Source organism: Nerophis lumbriciformis, linkage group LG32 (assembly GCF_033978685.3).
Source record: "Nerophis lumbriciformis linkage group LG32, RoL_Nlum_v2.1, whole genome shotgun sequence".
NCBI lineage: Eukaryota > Metazoa > Chordata > Actinopteri > Syngnathiformes > Syngnathidae > Nerophis > Nerophis lumbriciformis.
Window position 1 is genome coordinate 18,561,764 of NC_084579.2, and position 27,894 is coordinate 18,589,657.

At 40.5% G+C, this 27,894-nt stretch overlaps 1 protein-coding gene across 6 annotated transcripts in view; it reads left to right on the forward strand.

The window, feature by feature from the left end:
- Positions 1 to 4,187: 4,187 nt before the first annotated feature.
- Positions 4,188 to 27,894, forward strand: part of sema4d (sema domain, immunoglobulin domain (Ig), transmembrane domain (TM) and short cytoplasmic domain, (semaphorin) 4D) — a 110,085-nt gene continuing 86,378 nt past the window's right edge. For 4 of the 6 annotated variants that reach the window (XM_061927454.1, XM_061927455.1, XM_061927452.2 and 1 more), the window contains exon 1: positions 4,188 to 4,333. The gene's annotated coding sequence lies outside the window, so the exon portion shown is untranslated. Of the gene's footprint in view, positions 4,334 to 23,075; positions 23,273 to 27,894 lie in introns of those variants that run through there. The other 2 variants (XM_061927453.2, XM_061927451.2) reach the window with 1 other exon arrangement.

The following is a 27,894-nucleotide window of genomic DNA, read 5'->3' on the forward strand; positions in this document are numbered from 1 at the left end:
TTGTAAACTTTGACTCCACAACCCCTCACCTACAGAGTCTCCAGTTTAGGACACTTTATGTATGTCCATTGGTAGGAATGTAATGATACGCAAATTTCATATCACAATTATGATGTCCAAAGTTATCATTATTATCGCGGTATTCTTAAATGTGCTCAAAAAGTACAAACCCCAAAAACCAGGGAAGTTGGCACGTTGTGTAAGTCGTAAATAAAAACTAAATACAATGATTTGCAAATCCTTGGTATGGGGGTGTATTAGTGCCCAAGGCATGGGTAACTTACACATCTGTGAAGGCACCATTAATGCTGAAAAGTAAATACAGGTTTTGGAGCAACATATGTTGCCATCCACGCAACGTTATCATGGACGCCCCTGCTTATTTCAGCAAGACAATGCCAAGCCACGTGTTAAAACAGTGTGGCTTCGTAGTAAAAGAGTGCGGGTACGAGACTGGCCTGCCTGTAGTCCAGACCTGTCTCACATTGATAATGTGTTGCACATTATGAAGCGTAAAATACCACAAAGTGAGACGTCGGACTGTTGAACAACTTAAGCTGGACAACAAGCAAGAGTGGGAAATAATTCCACCTGAAAAGCTTCAAAAATTGGTCTCCTCAGTTAAAGTTAAAGTTAAAGTACCAATGATTGTCACACACACACTAGGTGTGGTGAAATTTGTCCTCTGCATTTGACCCATCCCCTTGTTCACCCCCTGGGAGGTGAGGGGAGCAGTGGGCAGCAGCGGTGCCGCGCCCGGGAATCATTTTTGGTGATTTAACCCCCAATTCCAACCCTTGATGCTGAGTGCCAAGCAGGGAGGTAATGGGTACCATTTTTTTATAGTCTTTGGTATGACTCGGCCGGGGTTTGAACTCACAACCTACCGATTTCAGGACGGACACTCTAACCACTAGGCCACTGAGTAGGTAGTTCCCAAACGTTTACTGAGTGTTGTTAAAAGGAAAGGCCATGTAACACAGTGGTAAAAATGCCCCTGTGCCAACTTTTTTGCAATGTGTTGCTGCCAATAAATTCCAAGTTAATGATTATTTGCAAAAGAAAATTCAGTTTCTCTGTTGAAACATTAAATATCTTGTCTTTGCAGTCAATTCAATTGAATATATGTTGAAAAGGATTTGCAAATAATTGTGTTCTGTTTTTATTTACAAATTACATAACGTGCCAACTTCACTGGTTTTGGGATTTGTATGTACACACACTGAAATCTTGATGTTTTAAAGATAATTAAAATAAATAGACCCATTGTTTGAAAACCCACTATTTTGCTTGTTTTGTGTTTCTTATGTTTCACTGATTGGAGTGTTCTAGCGGGTGTTGTAGGGTCCTACTCTGTTCAGCGGTCCTTAAACACCATATTTCTCCGAGTATATATTGATCAGTCTATTCTAAGAGGTGGGGTCCTTGAGGGTGCATGGGAGTTTGCCCAACCAGTCTACATGTGCTTTGTGGACTTGGAGAAGGCATTTGACCGTGTCCCTCGGGAGGTCCTGTAGGGAGTGCTCAGAGAGTATGGGGTATCGGACTGTCTGATTGTGACAGTCCGCTCCCTGTACGATCAGTGTCAGAGCTTGGTCCGCATTGCCAGGAGTAAGTCGGACATGTTTCCAATGAGGGTTGGTCTCCGCCAGGGCTGCCCTTTGTCACCGATTCTGTTCATAACATTTATGGACAGAATTTCTAGGTGCAGTCAGGGCGTTGAGGGGATCCGGTTTGGTGGCTGCAGGATTAGGTCTCTGCTTTTTGCAGATGATGTGGTCCTGCTGGCTTCATCTGGCCAGGATCTTCAGCTCTCGCTGTATCGGTTCGCAGCCGAGTGTGAAGCAACTGGGATGAGAATCAGCACCTCCAAGTCCGAGTCCATGGTTCTCGCCCGGAAAAGGGTGGAGTGCCATCTCCGGGTTGCGGAGGAGACCCTGCCCCAAGTGGAGGAGTTCAAGTACCTCGGAGTCTTGTTCACGAGTGAGGGAAGAGTGGATCGTGAGATCGACAGGCGGATCGGTGCGGCGTCTTCAGTAATGCGGACGCTGTATCGATCCGTTGTGGTGAAGAAGGAGCTGAGCCGGAAGGCAAAGCTCTCAATTTACCGGTCGATCTACGTTCCCATCCTCACCTATGGTCATGAGCTTTGGGTTATGACCGAAAGGACAAGATCACGGGTACAGGCGGCTGAAATGAGTTTCCTCCGCCGGGTGGCGGGGCTCTCCCTTAGAGATAGGGTGAGAAACTCTGCCACCCGGGGGGAGCTCAAAGTAAAGCCAATGCTCCTCCACATCGAGAGGAGCCAGATGAGGTGGTTCGGCATCTGGTCGGGAGGTGTTTAGGGCACGTCCAACCGGTAGGAGGCCACGGGGAAGACCCAGGACACATTGGGAAGACTATGTCTCCCGGCTGGCCTGGGAACGCCTCGGGATCCCCCGGGAGGCGCTGGACAAAGTGGCTGGGGAGAGGAAAGTCTGGGCTTCCCTGCTTAGGCTGCTGCCCCCGCGACCCGACCTCGGATAAGCGGAAGAAGATGGATGGATGTATGAATATTCTAAGAGAGCACAGCTTGTCGGCTCAAAGTGCACAATTGAATAACTTAGTTGCAATGGGTTTCTATGAGGTTAGATTGGGGTATGTTGTTTCTTAATGGGGAAACACATTATTGTCTCTTAATTTCATATTACCGTTTAAACTACTGAGTTGGCGCCAGTCCGTCCGTGAGTTTATCAAAGTGCAGTTATTAATCACGGTTTTTCGATCATTCTGATTTAAAGCGGTAATACTAACCATTAAGAGTTTTACCGCGGTTATCATTAATACCATTTATCGTTCCAAGGGTCATATTTTGAAATACTGAAAAACTGAATTACTGAAAAACATGCAATGCTTTATGACTAAGGTTTCCAAAATAAAGGCCACGGAACAATTGTGGGTCACAAATGCAAGGGCTTTTTTAAAACATTTTTCAACTTCATGCCAATCGCATTCCGCACCAATCATCAGTCCCTTCTGGATTTTGCTGGCTTTTTTTGTGATTGTTATTGGCTAAAGGGCCTGAATTAACGGCGACTTTTTCAGAATGAATTAAAAGTTGGTAGAATGGCCGTGCCAGCAACTTGAGGGTTCCAGGTTTGATTCCAGATTCCGCCATCCTCGTCAGTGCCGTTGTGTCCTTGGGCAAAGCACTTTGCTCTCCCTGCTCCCAGTGCCACCCACACTGGTGTATATCAGGGGTAGAAACTCATTTTAGCTCAGGGGCCACACATGGAAGAAAATCTATTCCCACGTGGGCCGGACTGGTAAAATCATGGCATGATAACTTAAAAATAAAGACAACTTTAGATTGTTTTCTTTGTTTAAAAATAGAGCAAGCACATTCTGAAAATGAACAAATTAAAATGTATTTTTTAACACTTATATGCTGCAGTTAATAGCATTCTATCGTCATTTGTTGTTATTTATACTTTCTGAATAAATGATGTGATAATGTTCATCAGTCAAATAGGTGGAACTGAGTCTGGCAGAGTTTTAAAAATGCTCCAATTGTTGTTAATTTTTAATCTATCAGAAGATCCATCGATCCATTTTCTATATATATATATATATATATATATATATATATATATGCGACCCCGAAAGGGACAAGCGGTAGAAAATGGATGGATGGATGTAAAAAATAAATTAAGTGAGTTTTATATATATATATATATATATATATATATATATATATATATATATATATATATATATATATATATATATATATATATATATATATATATATACATATATATACATATATATATATATATATATATATATATATATAAAACTCACTTAATTTATTTTTTACATCCATCCATCCATTTTGTATGTATGTATGTATGTATGTGTGTGTGTGTACACACACAATACATACAATAATACAAAATTAATAATCAAAAATAAAATAAAGTCAAAAATTTAAATAAGAAAAATAATAAATATTTCGATAAAAACTGTAAGGGAAAAAGAACATGTTTTAGTTGCTTGCGTTCCCTCGCTCTCTCTCTACCACTCTCTCTCTCCTTCCCTCCTTCTCTCTCCCTCCTCTCCCTCCATGCAGCGATGGGAGCCACACACGCACACGCACGCGCACGTGCACGCGCACAGAAAACACACACAGAGAGAGAACACACTCACACGCGCACACACACACGTTGGAATCAGTCCGTCTGCGACCACCATGAGGAGCTGCTAACACACTCACTCAGGCGGGCATCAAACTTTCTTCAGCTGCTTTTTACACCCTTGAACGAAGAATTACTTGAAGGAAACAGTCCGCTCGGTGAGTTGAAATTCATTTTTTAAAAATTGACTTTATGAAGATGTTTTTTTTCCCTCGCTAGCTTGCCGCTATTTGCTTGCTGCCGTGCTTGCACTTGCACTTGTTCTCCCCTACGGAGGAAAACACTTTTAATTATTGCTTTTAACTCCCGTTTTCTGGACAATTATCCTCCTTTTCCAAAGACTTACCTGCCTCGTTTTGACGCCACAATGTTGAAGTTGGCGGTTTGTTTCAAAGTTGGCGGTTTGCTGTTTCAAAGACTTCAAAGACTTTTAACAATGTTGAAGCTTCTAAATGTCATTTTCATTAACAACACGTTAGTACATAGCCTTAAGCAACAACAACAACAACAAAAGATACACTAACAACAAAGTATCAGTACACACAGAAACAAGTGTGTGCTATTAGTTTTGCTTTTTGGACTTTTAGACCCCCAAATCAGCCCTTTTCATTCTCCAGCCAGAGTTCATTTGGAGGTTTGTGCCCTTGGCATGCATAAATTAAAGCTGCAACAATACACTTCAAGTTTATGGTCTGCTGCAACCTAGTCAAGCACAAACAGAATATTTCATATTGGCATTTCACTGTGTGCAAGCAGTAGTGCTCATTGGGACGTAACAGTTTCACCTGCATGGCTCCCAGGAGGATGTTTGAGTGGGAGCTTTAATTATAAGCCCACTTTGACCCCGCCATTTGCCCTCAGGCCCGACATCACACCCGAAGTCTCCCGGTTAAATCATGGCGCGCATTCCAAAACACCTCCAGCGTTTACCTTCAGCTTTTAAACCTCGACATCTGTTTTGCTTGACACTGTCAACTGTTATTTTTAGGGATGTCCGATAATATCGGACTGCCGATACTATTGGCCGATAAATGCTTTAAAATGTAATACCGGAAAGTATCGGTTTCAAAATTATCGGTATCTGTTTCAAAAAGTACAATTTATGACGTTTAAAACGCCGCAGTGTACACAGACATAGAGAGAAGTACAGAGCGCCAATAAACCTTATAGGCCTTTGCGTGCCGGCCCAGTCACATAATATCTAAGGCTTTTCACACACACAAGTGAATGCATACTTGGTCAACAGCCATACAGGTCACACTGAGGGTGGCCGTATAAACAACTTTAACACTGTTACAAATATGCGCCACACTGTGAACCCACACCAAACAAGAATGACAAACACATTTCGGGAGAACATCCGCACCGTAACACAACATAAACACAACAGAACAAATACCCAGAACCCCTTGCAGCACTAACTCTTCCAGGACGCTACATTATACACCCCCCCGCTACCTCCTAACCCCCCACCTCAACCCCCCCAACCCCGCCCACCTCAACCTCCTCATTCTCTCTCAGGGAGAGCATGTCCCAAATTCCAAGTTGCTGTTTTGAGGCATATTAAAAAAATAATAATGCACTTTGTGATTTCAATAATAAATATGGCAGTGCCATGTTGGCATTTTTTTCCCCATAACTTGAGTTGATTTATTTTGGAAAACCTTGTTACATTGTTTAATGCATCCAGCGGGGCATCACAACAAAATTAGGCATAATAATGTCTTAATTCCACGACTGTATATATCGGTATCGGTTAATATCGGAATCGGTAATTAAGAGTTGGACAATATCGGATATCGGCAAAAAAGCCATTTTCGGACATCTCTAGTTATTTTAGTTGTTTAACTTTTATTTTGAATTCATTGCGTAACACAGGGGTGTCAAATGTAAGGCCCGCAGGCCGGATCAGGCCTGCGAACAGGTTTTATCCGGCCCGCGGGATGAGTTTGCTAAGTATAAAAATGAGCCGAAATTTTTGAATGAAAGAAACTGCTGTTCTAAATGTGTCCACTAAATGTTGCAATAGCGATTCTTTGTATCTATGTAGATCAGTGTTTTTCAACCTTTTTTTGAGCCAAGGCACATTTTTTGCGTTGAAAAAATCCGGAGGCACACCACCAGCAGAAATCATTAAAAAACAAAACTGAGTTGACAGTAAAAAGCAGTTATCGCCATTGTTGGATATGACTTTAAACCATAACCAACCATGCATCAATATAACTCTTGTCTCAAATTAGGTGTACTGTCACGACCTGTCACATCATGGCGTGACATATTTTGAGTTTTTTGCTGTTTTCCTGTGTAGTGTTTTAGTTCTGGTCTTGCGCTCCTATTTTGGTGGCTTTTTCTCTTCATTTGGTATTTTCCTGTAGCAGTTTCATGTCTTCCGTTGAGCGATATTTCCCGCATGTACTTTGTTTTAGCAATCAAGAATATTTCAGTTGTTTTTATCCTTCTTTGTGGGGACTTTGTTGATTGTCATGTCATGTTCGGATGTACATTGTGGACGCCGTCTTTGCGCCACAGTAAGTCTTTGCTGTCGTCCAGGATTCTGTTTGTGTTTACTTTGTAGCCAGTTCGGTTTTAGTTTCATTCTGCATAGCCTTCCCTAAGCTTCAATACCTCTTCTTAGGGGCACTCGCCTTTTGTTTATTTTTGGTTTAAGCATTAGACACTTTTTTACCTGAATGCTGCCTTCCGCTGTTTCCGACATCTACAAAGCAATTAGCTACCGGCTGCCACCTACTGATATGGAAGAGTATTACATGGTTACTCTGCTGAGCTCTCGACAGCACCGACACTAAACAACAACACATAATTTGCAGACTATAATTACTGGTTTGCAAAAAATATTTTTAACCCAAATAGGTCAAATTAGATAATTTCCCACGGCACACCAGACTGTATCTCACGGCACACTAGTTGACAAACACTGATACATATGTAAAAAAACAAACAAAAAACACATGATGTTAGTACATCAGTCGAGGAAAATGAGCAAACTACATAAATAACATCCTGTAATTTGATTTTTATATTATTTATTTATCTTGATAGATTGAAAATTAAGACCAATGAGTTGACTGATGAATGTTATCGCATAATTTATTCAGAAAGTATGAATAACGACAAATAAAGGTAGAATACTATTAACTGCAACATGTAAGTGTAAAAAAACCCCAACAATATTATGATTTGTACATTTTTAGAATGTGCTTGTTCTATTTTTTAACCAAGAAAACAATCTGAAGTTGTCTTTATTTTGAAGTTGTCTTTATTTTGAAGTTATCGTGCGGTCATTTTACCAGTCTGGCCCACTTGGGAGTACATTTTTCTCCATGTGGCCCACGTTCTAAAATGAGTTCGACACCCCTGAGAGAAAAAAATCGGTCTAAGCCTGGGCCCCTGGTGAGGGGGTCCAGACTGAGGCCAAGGGAAAAAACAACTCATCGCCATAGCACACACCCCTCTTACATGTGTGTAAGAGGGAAACATCCAACATCAAAGAACATTAAAAGACATTAAATACATTAAAAAGAGCATTAAGCTAGCCACATTAGAGACCATCTTCACTGTGTATAATTGTCATGCTTTTTGTTTTTTAGTTTATAGTACTGTATTGTTGATTTAACAAGATTCTTACACATGCGCACACTACATATGTATATTAATGTACTTTCCTTTGTGTGCTTAGTATTACAGTAACTTCATTGTGGAGTCTATCAATGAACAACCTCAAGTAGTTTTTTTCATCTGTAATTTAAAAGACTGTTTACATATTTGGCAAACTAAATTCCAACATTTAGAAAGGGCAGAATAAGATATGTCAATAAACCAGGGGAGTGCAGCCTGTGTTACATTGTAGTAATAAAATAAGCAGCAACACTTGAAAAATAGAGCAAAATGGTCTAATATAAGAAAAATAAGTATTAATACTAAATTACTTATAACATAGATTTGTTTTTAAATATATGTAGAACAATTTTTTGCCTTCTTGAAGAAAATATGTGTCATCGCCGATTATGCAAATTATATGATGAAGTCATATTGACTCCACCCCTGCCACTCCCCTATCATATCAATTAGTTGAGTAATCAGTAGACAACTAACTCTACTTGGAACGCCGCCTTTCTATCGCTGGACTCGATATGCCGCCCCCTCTTGGTGTGATGTCATCTACGGAACTTGAGCCCATTTCCCCACATAGACATTGTGGATAAAATCATATAAAACCTATTATTTTGATTACTTAATTCCATTTTCTTGTCACCCTGGTCCATGATTATACTTCAAAACTGATATAGTTAACATAAGCAAAAAATAAAAATAAAATAATCGTCATTTCCAGACTACCCTGTACTTCCATCTTCTCTCCCATGGACACCAAAGCTTGTGTTGCCTCATGCCAATGCACACGTCATAGTCAAATCCAGTGTTGCTTTGTGTGCAAGTTCTTAAATTTTACTTATCTGAACAATATCCAGTGTTGTGGTATTTCAATTATCTGGAATCCAGTGTGCTGTGGGGCCCTATTGTCGTGAATCACACCTGAGACATCATACATTAATCAAATTTTTGATAGACACGTAAACAATGTGATAAAGAACATTTTACATCAATTAATCTAGGGATGTAGATATCTGGTCAGGACACTCCTCACTCTTTTGCCTTCACCTTCATTGTCCATTCATTTTTGACGTTGAGACAATAACTGATAGTCTGCTTTGCCAGTCCAAATGCATTCGCTGTTTTCCGTGGTTTTCCCTCGACGGCCTGGTAATACAAAGCACACACTACCTTTTTTTATGACGTCCACGGGAGCTCGCATTCTCGTTGTCTCTCCTTTGACAAATGGACAAAGTTTTTCGCTAAGTAGAATCACAGCTGACCTGCACATTCGAAAGTTCTCTTGCCGTCTGAGAAGTGTTGTATCCCAAATAGCTGCAATCGCTTTCTCTTAAGGTATTCATGTGTGATTTCCACAAGCATCTGTACATGTAGAAGAATGAGAAACACGGCATGTCTGGATGACTCGCCTTCATATTTCCAGTGGTTAGCTCCGAGTTACGAAACCGCTTTATTATGAAGCTGGCTGTGGCGCGTTCTTTCTGACGTCACTTCCTGTGTGGGGCGCGGTCCTCCTGGTGTCACTTCCTGTCCGAACTTAGTTTGTAAACGATCATTGAGTCCGTACAAAGCTAAGTGCCGTAGATTCAAAAATACACGGCGCACTTACCCGTGTAAAAATTTGTCCGAGGAGGGGTACCTTAAACGCTGGTTTAGTGTGGCTGAAACGGGGCTAAGGCTAAATAATTATTTGTGTAAAGGGTTAAACGACTTAGTGTAGACATGGCCTTAAAGTGGGCGTTTTGAAATGTGCGGAGACCCGTTAGAAAACAAGCCTCAAATCACTACTGTGTCTGTTTTGGGGGGTATTTTATCTGTTGACATGATTTTAGGTCCACAACTATGAAATAACTACTAATGTTATCAGCATTAAAGGGGACCTTTAAAAGTGTACCAAGGCCAATCACAGTCGTAACCGGGCTTGGGCTCATCTTGAGATTGCGTGACACATCTTTCTTACGCATGCACATGCAGTCGGGGATTTGCCTTTCGGATTCTTATTCTACGATTTTGCATGTGCCTGGCCCACCTTTTCCAATTAGATACTCCTAAAGCACATCATGTTTGGATAGCGGGAGCGCACTAATCCACACCCAAATTCGGCACAAGTCCCCTCCCTTGACCCGACTGCAATAGGTGGGCCATGGCACGGCACGATTCCATGCATGAGCGGAACAAGTCTTATGCAGTCCCTTCTTGCAATTTTTTTAATGATAACACATAACATTATATGTCCCAGGGGACGGCGTGGCGCAGTTGGGAGAGTGGCTGTGCCAGCAACCTGAGGGTTCCTGGTTCAATCCCCACCTTCTACCATCCTAGTCACGTTCGTTGTGTCCTTGAGCAAGACACTTCACCCTTGCTCCTGATGGGTCCTGGTTAGCGCCTTGCATGGCAGCTCCTGCCATCAGTGTGTGAATGTGTGTGTGGAAATTGTGTCAAAAGCGCTTTGAGTTCCTTAAAAAGGTAGAAAAGCGCTATACAAGTATAACCCATTTACCATTTACCATAACCAACACACTTCATAATATAAATAAATGCAGACTCCGAATGATCAAAAAGTTGAACGTCGCAGTCAGTCGTTCACCCGCGACTATATTTGTGCCCGCCATAAAATTGTGTCCTTTAATTGAAGCAATCGCTCCTCTCACAAGTAAATGACTATCATCATCTTGCACAAAATAAATAATCAGAACCATGCTCAAGTCCAGCACGGTACAAATTGTTGAATGTGTAAGACTGTGCAATAGTACATTCTGAAAGCCTTCCTCTCAAACGCCTTAAAAGCTACGCTAAACACCGGGTTGACAGCCCAGGACTTTGAGGTGATTGACCAGCACTGCTCAACTTATCTCTCAAACAGTGGGGATGTGTGGTGGCCGGGTCGGGCCTAACGTGTGCAGGGCTGGATTGCACCAGTTGACCACTGTTACATAAATCCACAGATCTTTGCCTGGGTCAACTGGAGCACACGGACTCTGTCGATACAATAGACTGTCCACCGGGCAAGTCCAAATTATGTGAGCCTGACCCTAAGGGGGGTGGGGCGGGGGCACCAGAGAACTAGCCAGAGCAGGATATTGCTACGTGTTCTTTCACCAGCAGCATTAAACAGCTGGCCGCTCGCCACTCAGCAGTTGAGGCTTTTCTGTTCATCCCACTGCCTGCGTCTCAGGTTAGAGGTTGTGTTTGGAGTTTGTCGAGGCGTTTTGAAAGGTTGTGAAATGCCAGTAGCAGCAAGGGCATATTTGTTCTCCACCCACTGAAAGGTGCTTCCTTCTTGTTTCCTGCAGATAAAGATCGGTGTTGTATTAGCTCTAATTTGCTGTGGGTTACTAAACCTTTCAGTGTTTTCTCCCTCAATATATCAGGAACCCCACCAATCCACCTATCTTTTCTTTTTAGCTCCAGACCACAACAAAATTAATTTGTAGATACATTTCATGTAGAACAAAGGTCTAAAACTCAATTTAACTGTGGGCGGGAGGAGGCAGAATCTGTTAGACTACAAAGTATTCACTTCAGATAGTATATATTTGTACCATGAATTGGTTAACGTGGACCCCGACTTAAACAAGTTGAAAAACTTATTTGGGTGTTACCATTTAGTGGTCAATTGTACAGAATATGTACTGTACTGTGCAATCCACTAATAAAAAGTCTCAATCAATCAATCAGAATAGGGCTGGCCAATATAAACCAAAACTGATATCTCTGTATTTTTAGGGCATATCCCGATATACGATATATATCGGTATTTTAAACGAAACATGCAATGTGTTTAGCTTAAGCTCAACACCACATTTATACTGTTACTACCAGCATTCTGAAAACTACCTTTAAGAAGTAATTAATTATAGTTACCTGTTACTTAACCAAAAAAGTAATTTAATTACTAATGGAATTACTCTTCTGTATCACTAGGGAAAGTAATTAATGTTACTTAAGAAAAACTTTAGATATATGTCATATGCACGGAGAACGTCTGCGACGGTTTCAGCTGTTAGCTTTAGCAGTGTGGCAGTTTGTGGGCTCTTACGGCTGTTCTGATGAATCTTTTCACCGGCTTGTGTTACCTCTGGTTAATAAAGAGGAGCCGGCGCCCACCCGCCAGTCGCCGGACCTACAGTGTGGGCACGTCGGCTGTGCGCGAAGGTCATGGGGTGTTGGAGTCGACAATGTGCGCGTTAGGGACTCCAGACATGGCGCAGACCCTTTCCGCACGCCAGACTATTCCTCAACTACGATGCCTGCTGGGCCACAAACAGCCGTAATAAAAGCACATCACAACATACCGGTATGGCGGTATTGTCTCAATTATCCATCTCTTTCTAAAATATACCGATATTAACTATAATACCAGTATACCGCGCAGCCCTTTGGAATCACGTTATAACCACGTGGCAACTTTTTCTATACTTCTTCCATCTATAGTGACCCTGAGCTATGGTCGGCCTAAAGTCATTATAAATGTAAAGTCAATTTAGATGTAAAAATGTAAAAAAAATGTTTTATTTTGACACCTTTGAGTTCCCCAGGGGATGGTCAGAGACAACTCGTCTTACTTAATAGGAAGTTCCTCTTTGTGTTGACTGTGTGTTTGTTGTGCTGGCATTTTTTATCTGCACCGTTATTGTATTGGGTTTTTTTTTCTAGTGGGATTATAGATTGGCATATTATGTTATACTGTTAGCCACACACGATGCACGAGCCGCAATTACACTGAACTAGAGATGTCCGATAATGGCTTTTTTGCCGATATTCCGATATTGTCCAACTCTTAATTACAGATTCCGATATCAACCGATACCGATATATACAGTCGTGGAATTAACACATTATTATGCCTAATTTTGTTGTGATGCCCCGCTGAATGCATTAAACAATATAACAAGGTTTTCCAAAATAAATAAACTCAAGTTATGGAAAAAATGCCAACATGGCACTGCCATATTTATTATTGAAGTCACAAAGTGCATTATTTTTTTTAACATGCCTCAAAACAGCAGCTTGGAATTTGGGACATGCTCTCCCTGAGAGAGAGTGCATGAGGAGGTTTTGTTGGGTTGGGGCGGGGTTGAGGTGGGGGGTTGGGGGGATGGGGGGTTGGAGGGAGCAGGAGGTGTATATTGTAGCGTCCCGGAAGAGTTAGTGCTGCAAGGGGTTCTGGGTATTTGTTCTGTTGTGTTTATGTTGTGTTACGGTGCGGATGTTCTCCCGAAATGTGTTTGTCATTCTTGTCTGGTGTGGGTTCACGGTGTGGCACATATTTGTAACATTGTTAAAGTTGTTTATACGGCCACCCTCAGTGTGACCTGTATGGCTGTTGACCAAGTTTGCATTCACCTGTGTGTGTGAAAAGCCGTAGATATTATGTGACTGGGCCGGCACGCAAAGGCAGTGCCTTTAAGGTTTATTGGCGCTCTGTACTTCTCCCTACGTCCGTGTACACAGCGGCGTTTTAAAAAGTCATACATTTTACTTTTTGAAACCGATACCGATAATTTCCGATATTACATTTTAAAGCATTTATCGGCCGATAATATCGGCAGTCCGATATTATTGGACATCCCTACACTGAACTATGAATTATTATTAGCCACCCACTATGCACAAGCCACAGTTACACTGAATTATGAATTAAAGTAGCGACCCCCTGCGACCCCAAAAGGGACAAGCGGTAGAAAATGGATGGATGGATGGACCACAAAATATGGACGCGGGCAGTGAGTTAGAGACCCCTGATGTAGAACGAAGTCAAAACATTGGGCCTTTATAATAGTTCAATTTAGGGCTGCAGCTATCGTAATCACTCAATTATTTTGTTCGATTAATCGGGTGAAACACACTTTATAACCTCAATGCTTATATTAGGGTATAAAGTCGAAATTTAAAAACGATTAAAAATGTTGTTTCTGTTTGCAATAACCTTCTATTCTATTCTATTATTGTTTTCTAATGTTGTTTTCTAATAAATGCACATCATCAACATCAAAATTGCACTTTTATGATGTGCGCATTAATAACAATTTTTCTAAGAAATCTTTGCCGTTCGCTGCCACACAGATCACAGCACCCACACACCACTGCTCTCATATGCGCTCTATTGCAGCACACGTGCAGAAACCAAGTCATGCGGGCCAGATTTGATCCATTTTTATTAGTTATACTCATTAAATTATTAATCGAAGCAACAGAATATGAATTAAAGCTTTTTCTAATACAATTAATTGATTTAATCGATTAGTTGTCAATGTGTCGATAGTTACTTTATTTATCCTATCTACCCAGCAGCATGTCGTTACTGTCTCTACATGGTATAAAACCCTTGTCTCCACTGATAATGGCGGGAATAGCGACTGCAATGATTATATGACATGTATCTATCCGTCGCAGAGCTTGACCTTGTGGAATCTTTGTAATTATTTTGTAATACCATGTGAGGAGCAATTGCATAAAGTTATAGTGTTCTATGACTTGGTAACCCTGTGCATTTGTTGTCGTCGTCCATCAATTTTGACCCCCTAAACTCTAATTCCCATTATCCAGCTGTAAACCTGGGGCACACAGTGCTTTTATTTAATTTAATATTTAATCTAATTAATTAATTTGATTTTTTTAATCAAGCCTCAAAGCAAATTTTAGTAAAAATAGTTTAAATAAACAAACATTTTTCTGCTTGCCATAACGTTCATTCTTTTTTTAAACAAATGCATATCAAATATGTGTGAAATGATAGATATAGAAAATAAAAATAATAAAAATCATGTGGGCTCTGATGCAGCGTTTCTGCAGAAACTATGTGCACTTATTTTAAGTTTGGGTGTCGGCATTCAGTCCAGATTTTATACATTTGTATTAGTTACACATTGAACGCTTAATCAAAGCAAAATATAGAAATCAAACCTTTTTTGTAATCAAATTATTTGATGTATTCGATTAATTGTTGCAGCTCTAAATGTGACAAAATGAGTTATACTACAGCTAATTAATCTTGAGGCACATAGATCTTTCATGACACTGATTTATGTGAATTCGATCAGTGCAGAAACGGATCGATCACAGGTCGTTTCTTGTGTTCTGCATTTTCAATCGAAGCACTGGGTTCACATGATGAGGCTAAATTAAATTACACACTCACCTCCTGCTTGTTAATAAGCACATAAGCAAGCAGAGCACCGTCTTTAGGAGTCCCCTTGTTTTTCACCCATAATCAATTTTAAGTGGTCGGGGTGGGGGATTCGGTCAGGATCTGCAGTGGCTGAAAAAGAGCTTTGTTCCCCATGTGAACTTTGTGCAGGAATGGCGCTTGTTTCGCATGTCAGGCGTTATTTACTTGGACGCTGCGTTTGGGTTTTAGACCAATGGCCTGGCTGTTGGCTGCAGTCTCTTTTTGGAGTCAGTCCAGGGTTGCATATAGACGCTCACTTACGACGCAGTTAGACTAGTTTGTCAGTTCTCATAGGCTGTGTGAGGACACCCTAACCCTAACCCTATGGATTCAGGTAATTAAGTAATGCATTTTGGGGGTTCACCAACCATCAGACCACCTCAGACCCTCTGCTGTGTTTAGTCTTCAACCGCCTCCTCTGCTCAAAAAGGTGGCAGAGCTGCAATTCAACTCATGCTGTGGCTATCACTATAAAAGGTGTCGTCTTTGACACTGACCCCCTGCACCCATCTCTAGCCAATTGTCCCCCTTGTGATCATTAGCAAGCTTCTTACTATCAGGGTATGTTTACACAAAGGCCTAGAAAAAGCTGCATATCCCCCCTTCCCAGTTCACATACTGAAGACATGCAAAAAGTCATCAATATAGTATGCATACCAGTCAATTAATTGACGATGGCCCTTTGGAAGTCAGTTGAACACATTTGCCGTGTAGTAAAAGTACAGTCTTGCAAAGAAATTCGAGACCGTAAATGCTCCATTTACAATATATAGATAGATAGATAGATAGTACTTTATTGATTCCTTCAGGAGAGTTCCCTCAGGAAAATTAAAATTCCAGCAGCAGTGTACAGAATTGAGATCGAATTTAAAAAGTAAATAACGGGGGTATAAATGGAAACAAAATAAAAAAATATTACAATAGAATAAAAATAAAAAGCAACAATGAGAATAAAAATATAACAGTAAAATAAGAATATAACAAGAGAAACTAGGCAGTAGTGACCATGTTATGAAAAATTATTGCACTGTTATTGTTTTACATCCCCTGTCATCCTAGTACCCCCCCTCCCAGAGAGGAGTTGTACAGTCTAATAGCATGTGGGACAAAGGAGTGTTTTAGTCTTAGTCCTGCTCTTGGGATGAAGCAGTCTAGCACTGAACAGGCTCCTCTAGCTACTGACAACGGTATGCAGAGGGTGACTGGCATCATACAGGATGCTCACTAGTTTTTCCACAGTCCTCTTCTCTGCCACCGTCACCAGTGAGTCCAGTTTTATTCCGATCGTAGAACCGGCCCGCCTGATCAGTTTCTCCAATCAATATAGTCCGGGGGTCGGCAACCCGCGTGCGGCTCTTTAGCGGCGCCCTAGTGGCACCATGGAGCTTTTTCAAAAATGTGTGAAAAGTGGAAAAAGATGAGGAAAAATATATTTTTAGTTTTAATATGTAAGGTAAGAACAAAAACATTTAATATTAACGACAAACATCACACAAACCTTCCTAATTGTTAGAAAGCCCACTGTTTTAATATGTTTGTTTTTATGCCTCACTGATTTGAGTACTTGGCGAGCGTCATTTTGTCCTACTAATTTTGGCGGTCCATGAACGCACCATAGTTGTGTGGCCTGTGGCGCAACAGTTTGTGTACATCAGGGGTTCCCATTAGATCGATCGCGAGCTACTGTTTGATTGGGGATGGTGTGTCACTCGATCACTAGGCATTAAAAAAAAAAGTAGACCTAAAAATTACTGATCATCAATTTCGTCACTTGATTGACAGTCACAGCACCCGAGGATCTTGTGTAATGATGCTGGCTGCTGCAAGCTTAGTACGAAGTAAAAAAAAACCCGACCCTCAGGAACGCGAGAAACACTTTTTATTTCAACAGACTCTCTCTCCGTACCGGCTGTCAAAAGTGTGAAGACCGACCGCACAGTTCCTTTTCACAATGAAAGTGCTGCTCCATCCTGCCTTGGCTAACAATATAAGTCTCAGAAAACTAGCACATACAAGCTAGCGAGTTTACTTCCATGTATTTCTTGTAAAGGGTAAACAAACAGGTATGGAAGCTGGACAAATAAAAAGCTAAAAACAACCTAATTCATGTGGTGTTGGAAACAAAGGAGGACTTTTTTTTTACCTCCACAATGTAAATTAGAAATTCTGGAGCTTATCAGCAACTACTGTGAATCCTGTCTGATTCTAATCAATGCAAGTTATCAGAATAAGGTAATACACCAACTTATATTCTTGTCTTTATGAGAGAAAGGAATCTATATGTGTTAAACATGTTTGTATTTTTAGTAAACACTTTTAACATGTGATCAAAAAACATATATTTTATGTCTCATGACACATTATTTGTATAATATTGGCTGCATTTCTGATCGTCGTTTGTGTGCCATGTTGTTCCAGACCACAGCAAGCATTACCCAGCTTGCCAAAGATTGTAATAAAACCTTTAGAAGAAGACAGCCTGCCGTTTCCTTTAACATGGACACTCACATCTATACCTTTGGCCATTCTAAGCCAGTAATTTCCAGGAGTTATCTCACCCTCTGAGAAGCCTCCGTTTTCCAATGTTGTAAAAATGTGTATAATGAATATTACATTTCACCATTTTTGTCAACGAAAATTTGCGTCAAAAATTATTATACCAAATAATAAATTGCCGACACATGTATCATTCCGCACGGCTTGGTGCCAGGCAGGTGGCTGTTGCAAACAATACAATAAAACGGCTCAGTCAGCATTACTTAGTCAGACTATATTGTAAACAACAATAAGGCAAGTGTAACACGCATGAGTTTCACAACCATAGCTGAGTGGTGCACATTTTAAAGCACATGCAGAGGTAGATAAAGCTGCGGAATGCTGCCCACTCAATATACTTCAAATGCAGCTTCCACTGTCTTGTAGAGTTAATAGGAACTCTGGTTATCTTCGACTAAGGATTCAATATTCAAATCTGATCGCAAGATCACAGCCAAAGGCTAAAATACTCAGATAAACAAATAAGCATGGTAGAGATTATGAATCCACTTATCCTATCTCTGTGAGGGCCTTGGATCGGCCTCGTCGGGCTTTGCTTTAGGTCTGAAAGAGTGTCAAGAAGATGATCAAACTTGGTTATCTACAGAAGGTAAACGTAACAAGGTTTCCATAGGTGAACCTGCGAAAGGATCATTACAGTTGCTAGAGGGCCGGAGCTACACCTCGGCGGCCTCTGCGTCCCTTAATCTTGTAGTTGTAACATCTTCAAGTACTATCAGAGGTCAATGTCCAACCATCTGTCTGAGAGGTTGATAGTGGAATCAGAGTCCTCCCATTCGAATTGTTGAATATTTGACCATTATAAGACACCCCAAAAGAGAACTACATCAAGATGTTGCTTGCAGCCATAGGAGATTGTGGGTAGAGGGGTAGCGGGGGTGTATATTGCATCGTCCCGGAATAGTTAGTGCTGCAAAGGGTTCTGGGTATTTGTTCTGTTGTGTTTATGTTGTGTTACGGTGCGGATGGTCTCCCGAAATGTGTTTGTCATTCTTGTTTGGTGTGGGTTCACAGTGTGGCGCATATTTGTAACATTGTTAAAGTTGTTTATACGGCCACCCTCAGTGTGACCTGTATGGCTGTTGACCAAGTATGCATGGATTCACTTGTGTGTGTGAAAAGCCGTAGATATTATGTGATTGGACCGGCACGCAAAGGCAGTGCCTTTAAGGTTTATTGGCGCTCTGTACTTCTCCCTACGTCCGTGTACCACTACATACAGCGGCGTTTTGAAAAGTCATACATTTTACTTTTTGAAAGCGATACCAATAATTTCCGAACCGATACCGATAATTTCCGATATTACATTTTGAAGCATTTATCGGCCGATAATATCGGCAGCCCGATATTATCGGACATCTCTAGTTTTTATTAATTTTATTTAATTACTGCACACATATTGAACATGCAGTTTTAATGTTGATGTGTAATTCTTAAAAATTAGTAATGAAGCTTATTGCAAGCAGAATTGTTTTTGTTTATTTCAACTGTTTTACCCTAAAATACGCATTGAGGCTATATATTGATTACTGATTGACTTGACTACTTGACGTGACTATTGATTGGTAAAGTGATAGATTACTGGATGAATCAAACACATTAATCAATAGCGTACTCGATTACTAAAATAATCGAGCTCTGATCTAGAGTAAAAAAACAAACGCTTAGACAGCCCTGTGTTTCACCTTTGTGGTTCATACTGAAAATTAAAACATTTGTATGTTATGAGTTCATCCAAACAGATGTTTTCCAAAACAACAATTGATTTTGCTTCTCCTGTAAGCAGTGGTTTTAAACATGCTTTGTAGTTGTCCTTTTGAGGATTTTGATGTATGACTTGCAAGGGGTCTGGTCTTGAGGTGTGCTGCTTTGGCTCCACAGAGCAGACATCTGGGCCAGCCCCCACCCCCTTTGCTACACACACGCGCGCGCACACGCACACTCAGACACTCTGCAGCCACAACACTGCCATACCTTCTAGACCCCCAGGCTGGAATAATTTCCTATTGGCAGAGAGGGGCACCATCTGTCGCTGTGTCCGAAGCAGACACGCCTGTAAAGGCATTTGATGCGTGTATTACTAACCATGCATAATGCATCAATGCATTCCAAAGATGTTTCAGCAAAACTCACCATAAGTCAAGATTTAGAAACAGCTGACGACAAGAATATAGTGTTTTTTCCATGGTTAGACACAAGACGAAGAAAGACAGACTGTTTACCCTAGGGCTGGGCGACATGGCCTTTTATTAATATCTCGATATTTTTAGGCCATGTCACGATACACGATATATATCTCGATATTTTGCCTTAGCCTTGAATGAACACTTGATGCATATAATCACACCAGTATGATGATTATGTGTCTACATTAAAACATTCTTGTTCATACTGCATTAATATATGCTCATTTTAAACTTTCATGCAGAGAGGGAAATCACAACAAAGTCAATTTACCAAAACTGTATTTAGTAAACGGTTATTAAGCAGTGGCACAAACATTCATGTCATTTCAAAACAGAAAGTGCAAGATTGTCAGACATTTTAAAACTTTTGTGCATGATGTCACTAAGATGACATATCAAAACAACACTAAATTAAAGTGCACTTTTTGTACAGAACGCCACTACAATAGTTTAAAACAAATAAAGTGCACTTTTGTGCATGATGTCACACAAGATATTTCAAAAACTGTAAAATAAAAATTAGCTGCATAATAGGAAACCAAATTGTGTATGTCCTTCGCTATGTGGTAGGTTACTGCGGACGTTATCTCCTGTTTTTGACTATTTTTTTCATATGGAGATGTTGACATGCGGAGTTTCAAGCACTCCTCATTCTCTAGCGGGTGACTTTTCAAATGATGCTACAAATTAGTAGTGCTGCTACTTTTTGTAGCAACGCTTTTACTGCATACTTGACATATTACAGTTGTCTGTTCAACATCTTCCCGCTTGAAGCCAAACCACCGCCAGACGATGAACCCGTGCTGTTTTTCTTGGGAATTAATTCTTCCTCCATTTGATACCATATTTGCGCCTTCCCTCTCTCGTTTTACCACTCGCACCGCTCCGCTAATCACCTGCCACTGCTAACGTTACCTATGCCGCTACCTCTCTGCTCGGCGAGGACGTGTGACGTTGCACGCGCGACAGTATGTGACGTATGCAACAAGGTGTGCTTGTTTTACGTCTCTGTGAGAAGGAGAAACAGGAAAGAGTGAAAGGAGCCTGTAGTGTAATGCCCACAGCTAAAAGGAACTGCGTGAGAACGCATACTCGAATACTCACGATATAGTCGTTTTCTATATCGCACAGAGACAAACCCACGATATATTGAGTATATTTGATATATCGCCCAGCCCTAGTTTACACTTCATGTTGTCTTTAGCATACATTTTTTCCTTCTAATGATTGTCACACACACACTAGGTGTGGTGAAATTTGTCCTCTGCATTTGACCCATCCCCTTGTCCACCCCCTGGGAGGTGAGGGGAGCAGTGGGTAGCAGCGGTGCCGCACCCGGGAATCATTTTTGGTGATTTAACCCCCAATTCCAACCCTTGATGCTGAGTGCCAAGCAGGGAGGTAATGGGTCCCATTTTTATAGTCTTTGGTATGACTCGGCCGGGGTTTGAATGCTGGAATAAATAGTGAAAACAAAACATCCGTGCAATTAGGTCAAAAAAACATTGTACTGTATTCATGTAATTGACTTAAAATAATGTAAAACTTTATTTCATATTTTGTTTATTAAACTTACAAAATTCATCCAGTGTTGGTCAGGATATGCCTAGCCGTTATATATAAAGACACAATTGCATAGGTCTCAGCTTTGTGTTAATAGTATTAGTTAGAGATAATGCGTTAAAATGTAATATCAGAAATTATCGGTATCGTTTTTTTTATTATCGGTATCGTTTTTTTTTTTTTTTAGTTTTTTTTTAAAGTTTTTTTTATTTTATTAAATCAACATAAAAAACACAAGATACACTTACAATTAGTGCACCAACCCAAAAAACCTTCCTCCCCACATTTACACTCATTCACACAAAAGGGTTGTTTCTTTCTGTTATTAATATTCTGGTTCCTACATTATATGTCAATATATATCAATACAGTCTGCAAGGGATACAGTCCGTAAGCACACATGATTGTGCGTGCTGCTGGTCCACTAATAGTACTAACCTTTAACAGTTAATTTGACTAATTTTCATTAATTACTAGTTTCTATGTAACTGTTTTTATATTGTTTTACTTTCTTTTTTATTCAAGAAAATGTTTTTAATTTATTTATCTTATTTTATTTTATAATTTTTTTTTAAAAGTACCTTATCTTCACCATACCTGGTTGTCCAAATTAGGCATAATAATGTGTTAATTCCACGACTGTATATATCGGTTGATATCGGTATCGGTTGATATCGGTATCGGTAATTAAAGAGTTGGACAATATCGGATATCGGCAAAAAGCCATTATTGGACATCCCTAGTATTAGTGTTGCTTTCAACTTTTTCCTCCTTAATTGTTTTTTTTTTACATTTTTCTGGCCATGTTATGGATGGATGTTATTTGTTTTAATAGGCTGCTGGCCAATAAAAAGAAAATTGTGGGCTACGAGTGGGTACCACGGGTTGGACTTTGAACACCCACATCTTAAAATAAGATGGGGAATACACTTTTTTTTTTTTAAATAATTTTTGCAGTTTTATGTGAATGTGTTTTTAAAAAAAATTCTTATCTCAATAGAACATTAGAGGCGTTGAAGCAGAAGTTCAGAACAGTCAGGAGTCTCTGTCAACATACCCGAGTGGTTGTTTTGGTTCAGAGACAGCACGGGGGCCCCTTGGTTTTGTTAGTGCTAGAAGAGGCCATCTCGAGGCTCCCAAGCCTCGCTGACGACATGACTGAGCGCCGAAAGAGCTACTGATGCATTGCTGCGACGCTGCTGACAGCTAACTTGGAATTTTTGAAAAGGTTCCCAGCGTTTTGTGTTGCTGAGGGCACGGAGCTGGAAAGGAATGGGACTAGGAAGGCAGCCTGCATAGAGTACATTCTGTTGGGAGTTGTTGCGTTCCTCCTCCTATCTTTGTCTAACTTCCATCTGCGTGCACAGCAACATGGAGTTTACAGGTGGCAGAAAAGACAATTGCAGGCTGCAGATTGTAATCTTTTTCTTTTGTTAGTGTTTGCATACAACAAGAGGTCGCCCCTTGTTGCCTGAGGGATCAAACGGTTCTAACAGTTAACTTGCACATCCGTGTGCTGGCTTTTCTGAATAAATGCAGATCCATAGACTGCAGCGGCTGGACCCCACCAAGTAGAGAAGAAAGCAATGGCCCGTCACAATAGACACAGTCCCACAGACGCACATGCACACCACCCTTATCCGTGAGGCCCCCTCCCCCCTTGCTTAATCACCACCCAAATTCACCCTCCCTCCAACCCATTCCTCGAGCGATTGTGTGCATTGAGGTTTTCCAGAGGCGCGACTCCTCCTGCACTCTATGGCGAAACGGATGAGTGTCACGTCCGCCTCCGCCCTTTTTGCAACGCTGTACACGGTGATGGAGAGCTGACGGAAGGCGCATGACAGAAAAATCATGACCGCTGAACGAAGAGGCAGGTGGTGACATTCTAGACGTATTGGATGATCAGATTCTTCCTTTTTCATGGAGGATCATCTGCTGTGCACTCTAAAGCGCACTCTACCTGCAGGATTGTCCCCGCTTTCGTCCTGGTAAGATTCAGCCTGTGTGAGCCCCCTATTGAGTGTATGTTTACTGCTGGTATCTCCAAATGTCAGCGCCTCCTCCACCACTGCCTTATTGCCACAGAAATCACATGTCTCTGTGTATGCTGTGCAGACTCTTCCAAGATGCATGCTATTTTTACCTCCTCTGTGAGGTAAATAATTCAGTGTTCTGCTTGATGTCAGTTTCTTGAAATGAGTGGGACTTTGAGTCTTAAATTTATGTTTTTTTCCATGTATTATCTGGAGCATGCATCCATTGATTCATTACCTGTACTGGTTCTCCTGTTCATGGTCTTGGCAGTGTCTGAAGCTCGTTTTTGCAGACTAATTGCATGGGGATACACCCTGGCAGTCACACTGCCTGTAAAAAACACCTTTTCCCATATCGCTATTTTGTTCATATGGCAAGTCGAGACGATCGTATCAGAGGCGACCGGACGCAGCCCGTATCTAAAGTTCACCTGGTTCGTCTGTGTAGTCATTGTGCCGTCCCTTCCAGCACAGTTCACAGTTCTGCGTAGGGGTTGAATGCATATAGTACAATCCACCGGCAAAACACGAGGGGCATTGTTTTCTGGGGAGTCGGCCTCGGCCGATAATACATTTTGCTGGACGATATATTGTCCCACAATTTATTGCCAATAAGCGATAATATTGCTATCATTATTTTGAGATAAAATAAAGCACTTAAGTAACAATAATAATGTAAGTATTAATTTCAACTGTAATAAACTTTGGTTTCTGATTATTAGTTGTAATTGGAAAGTCAATAACTTGTAATTATCCTGAATAACTACACAAACAAAACAAAAATTTACTTTCAAGCTCTGTTAGTAAAAATTTTACTTCAATAAACATTGAACATCAGTTTTCCCCAGTGGAAAAAACTGGCTCAGGTACCTTTTTTTCCAGACCATAAGCCGCTACTTTTTTCCCAAGCTTTGAAGCCTGCGGTTTATTCATAGGTGCGGCTAATTTTGGATTTCTCTACGCTAACGGCTTAACTATAGAATGGATTAAGCAAATAAATCAAACAATATACTTAAATTATCCACTTTTAGAAACTGTTTAAACTCATAATACAAGGACAAGAATCATGATAATCTTGTTGAACCTTATCAAAAAAAGGGAAAAAAACCTTTTATCACATGATGACTAAAGACATCAATGACTTTTCTGTTTTGTTTGATCAGCCGTTTTACTGCCGTGTTACAGGCACTGTTTGGGAACAATTAAGGCATGTAAAAAAATTTTACAAAAACTTTCTATGTAAATATCTCATTTCACAAAGTACCAGTATATATCTGCGGCTTATAGTCCAGAAAATTCGTTAGATTGTCTTTTGCTAGCACTTTCCAAAACATTGGAGATCCATGGGCTCATGTCTTTTGCTAGCACTTTCCAAAACATTGGAGATCCATGGGCTCATCCTTCTCACTCGGTTGAAGCTGAAATTTTCCCACACCGGACATTTGGCTTTTCACTCATATGTTTTCCTCCCTGCTCCTCACTAGTGAGTAGTGACTTGCGTAGTTCTCTGTCTGTGCATCCTATGTCTGCAAGTAAGCGGTCCAACGTCCTCCCACCGAGTCAAAGATTGTGGATTTACTCCGTTCATTTACATTCTGCTATTGAGTAAATGTGCATAGGTGCTGAGAGTGATGCACAGAGTGAACCTTGTTTCAATGCGAAATACAAAGAAAACAAACATATATGGACATGACATAATTGATTACATGGCCTACTGGTGAGTGAACTCAGTGAGCAACTACTTAGCTTGTTAGATGTATTTGTAGTTATAAACAATGGTAATAATTCAAAAGATTTAGAAATTGTTATTGGAACTGGAACAAATCGATGTTTCTCTTTTTTTTGCCAATATTGATCGAAATTGGACAATGCATTTGTGTATGAGTCGTATAAACACTGGAAATGATGAAACGCGAACAAACACATGGTCCATATGGACCATGTTGCCACAACATAAGGTTAAATTCGTCATGCGACAATGGAAGGCGAAGAGCGAGCCAGGGTAAAATACGCAGAAGCATAAACCAACCTTAAGAGTGTTCTGCCCAACAACAGTTCTGAACTCCTGTTTTTATGGCTGTGTTGTATTGCTCATGGTTGGAGGTGGTGTGTAACAGTGAAGGTCTGCATGGATGTAGCACAAACTCTTATAGCTGACTGATTTGACAGCGCCTCTGCTGGTTACAGCCTCGTTGTGTTCGCCCTTTGAATTATTTTTTCAAACGTTGTCTTTCCATAACTTGACACCTGAAAATGACACAAATTGCTATCAGTGATGATGCTTTGCTCAAAATGAGGGTCTGTCTTGTCAGGATTTACTGGCTTGAACTGCCTTTATGTCAGTTCATGTGACCACTTTTTAATACAGTATACGACTGTGCTCTCTGACCGCAATACATTGCTTTGAATGCTTTGGCAAGATTGTTTCTGTAGAATGGCCGCAACATGCTGGTCTTGACCTTTTGAGCAACAAAGGAAAATGTGCTCCACGTCAGTTTCAGTCGAGCTACTAACCACTATCATAAAGTGTTGAAGACATCAATTGTGAGACCAAAGGAAGTGGAACTAAACTCGTCATGGTTACGGTTATTAAAAGTCAGCGTGTTAAAGACATGGATGACAGGTTAACAGGCTGCTGCTTCGATGTGAAATAAATGACATGGACTGGGGGTCAAATGCACTGGAACATTAGAAAATATCTGCATGATATGGTTTTTGAATAGGAGAGGTTGTATGGTGTAAAAGATGAAGGCATTGGGTGGGGCCCAATCCCACGCTCTTTTTTTGGTTGTGGTAATCCTTTTTGGATTATGTATGATTATGATTAATGTCCATTTTAAAGGAGTGTTGTAAAACATGACTCAAAAGCTCTTTTCTTGCATCCAGAGCTTGACTGTGTCAGCAGGAGGGAGTAAAAATTGGTATCTAACATTAATCAGATTTACAGTGGACCTAAATCCCACTTTGGCAGGTCACAATCTGTGTTATTCCAGTGCGTTCAAACATAATAATGTATAATCTAGGAATCTGATGTGGCTATTGTAATCTCCCAAAGGCAGATAGGATAAGGTAAAGAGCTAATGCCAGATTTCAGGCATCAGCTTGTCGGGACACAGGATGAGTCTCATTAAAATGTCATCTGATTTGGACTTTAACGTAATGAAATTCTCCTGCTGGTAAGGTTACGAGTGTATAAGTAAACAACCAATGACAACATGCTTTCTGTCTTTTAATCCACACCTCCGCCATTGTTCACTTTAAACATTGTTCCGACAACAACTAATTACATTTTATTGTGTTATTTTGTTTTCGTAAACCAATTGCAGACAACCTTGAACAAGGTTTTGAGCCTAAGATTGACAAGTCAATGGTTTCGTAGAACAAAGTGTGAATTATACAGTCAGTTAAAAATTTGCCATTAAGCTGAATTATGTTGATTTCTACAAAAACTAGTATCAATTAAATGCATTGATAATAAGCGTGTGCTTTATGAAAGCATCATTTTACTTTGCTCCCAGGAATGTAACAATATGAACATTTCATCCAGGTAAAGTTTGATGGAACACGGTCCGATATAACACGATGTTCTATAAAACGCGGCCGTGCCAAGGATCCCAAATTTTCGCCCGTTTTTTTCCCACCAGAGTCAACCGCGTTGTTTTTCACCAAATTATCGACCATCAATACTATATCGACCTACTGGTCGTGAGTGCCTACCCCATTCTGTGACCTGGGAGCACAATCCACCATTTACGTCACGCCTCATGTGGGGGATCCACCAAACATCGTTTTCGTCATCAACACTTGCTGTTTGCCAGCAGTGACGTAAAGCAAATGCGACAAATGTTTGTTTACTTTCAAGATGACGTCCATTTTCGGGTTTGCTTGGCTTTTTTTCTTTCGCCTGTCTACATCAGGAAAAAAAACAACCTTTTTGTTGTTGTTTTTTAAGCGGATCATTAACGCCTGCCCCCTTCGAAAAATGCATCCGTACAATTGCGACGAGACAGGATTATGTAGTCTCAAAACTCGAGCAAGTACAAAACACAACGCAGAATTGATTAACGTTGACCCCGACGAAGTTGAAAAACGTATTCGGGTGTTACCATTTAGTGGTCAATTGTACGGAATATGTACTGTGTAAACTGTACTGTTTCATATAATGTATTCTCTTCCTTTGCAATCTACTAATAAAAGTTTCAATCAATCAATCAAAGAGAATGATTCAAACAATTTAAGACAGAGTCATGCTAATGTTCACTGTCAACAAGACAGGAAGTCACAAACTTAAACCACTATGCCTTGGTAAGTCTGCAAACCCCCACTGTTTTTACCGCATAATTCGAGATCATTTTATTGTATTATTTTGGAAGAAAAAAAAAAGAATAAAAAAAAGTTCTATAACCTTGGACCCCAACAACTGTGGTATATTGAACTTTGAGTACCGTATTTTCCGCACCATAAGGCGCCCTGGGTTAAAAGCCGCGCCTTCAATGAACGGCATATTTCAAAACTTTGTCCACCTATAAGCCGCCCGGTGTTGTAAGCCGCATCTAACTGCGCTAAAGGAATGTCAA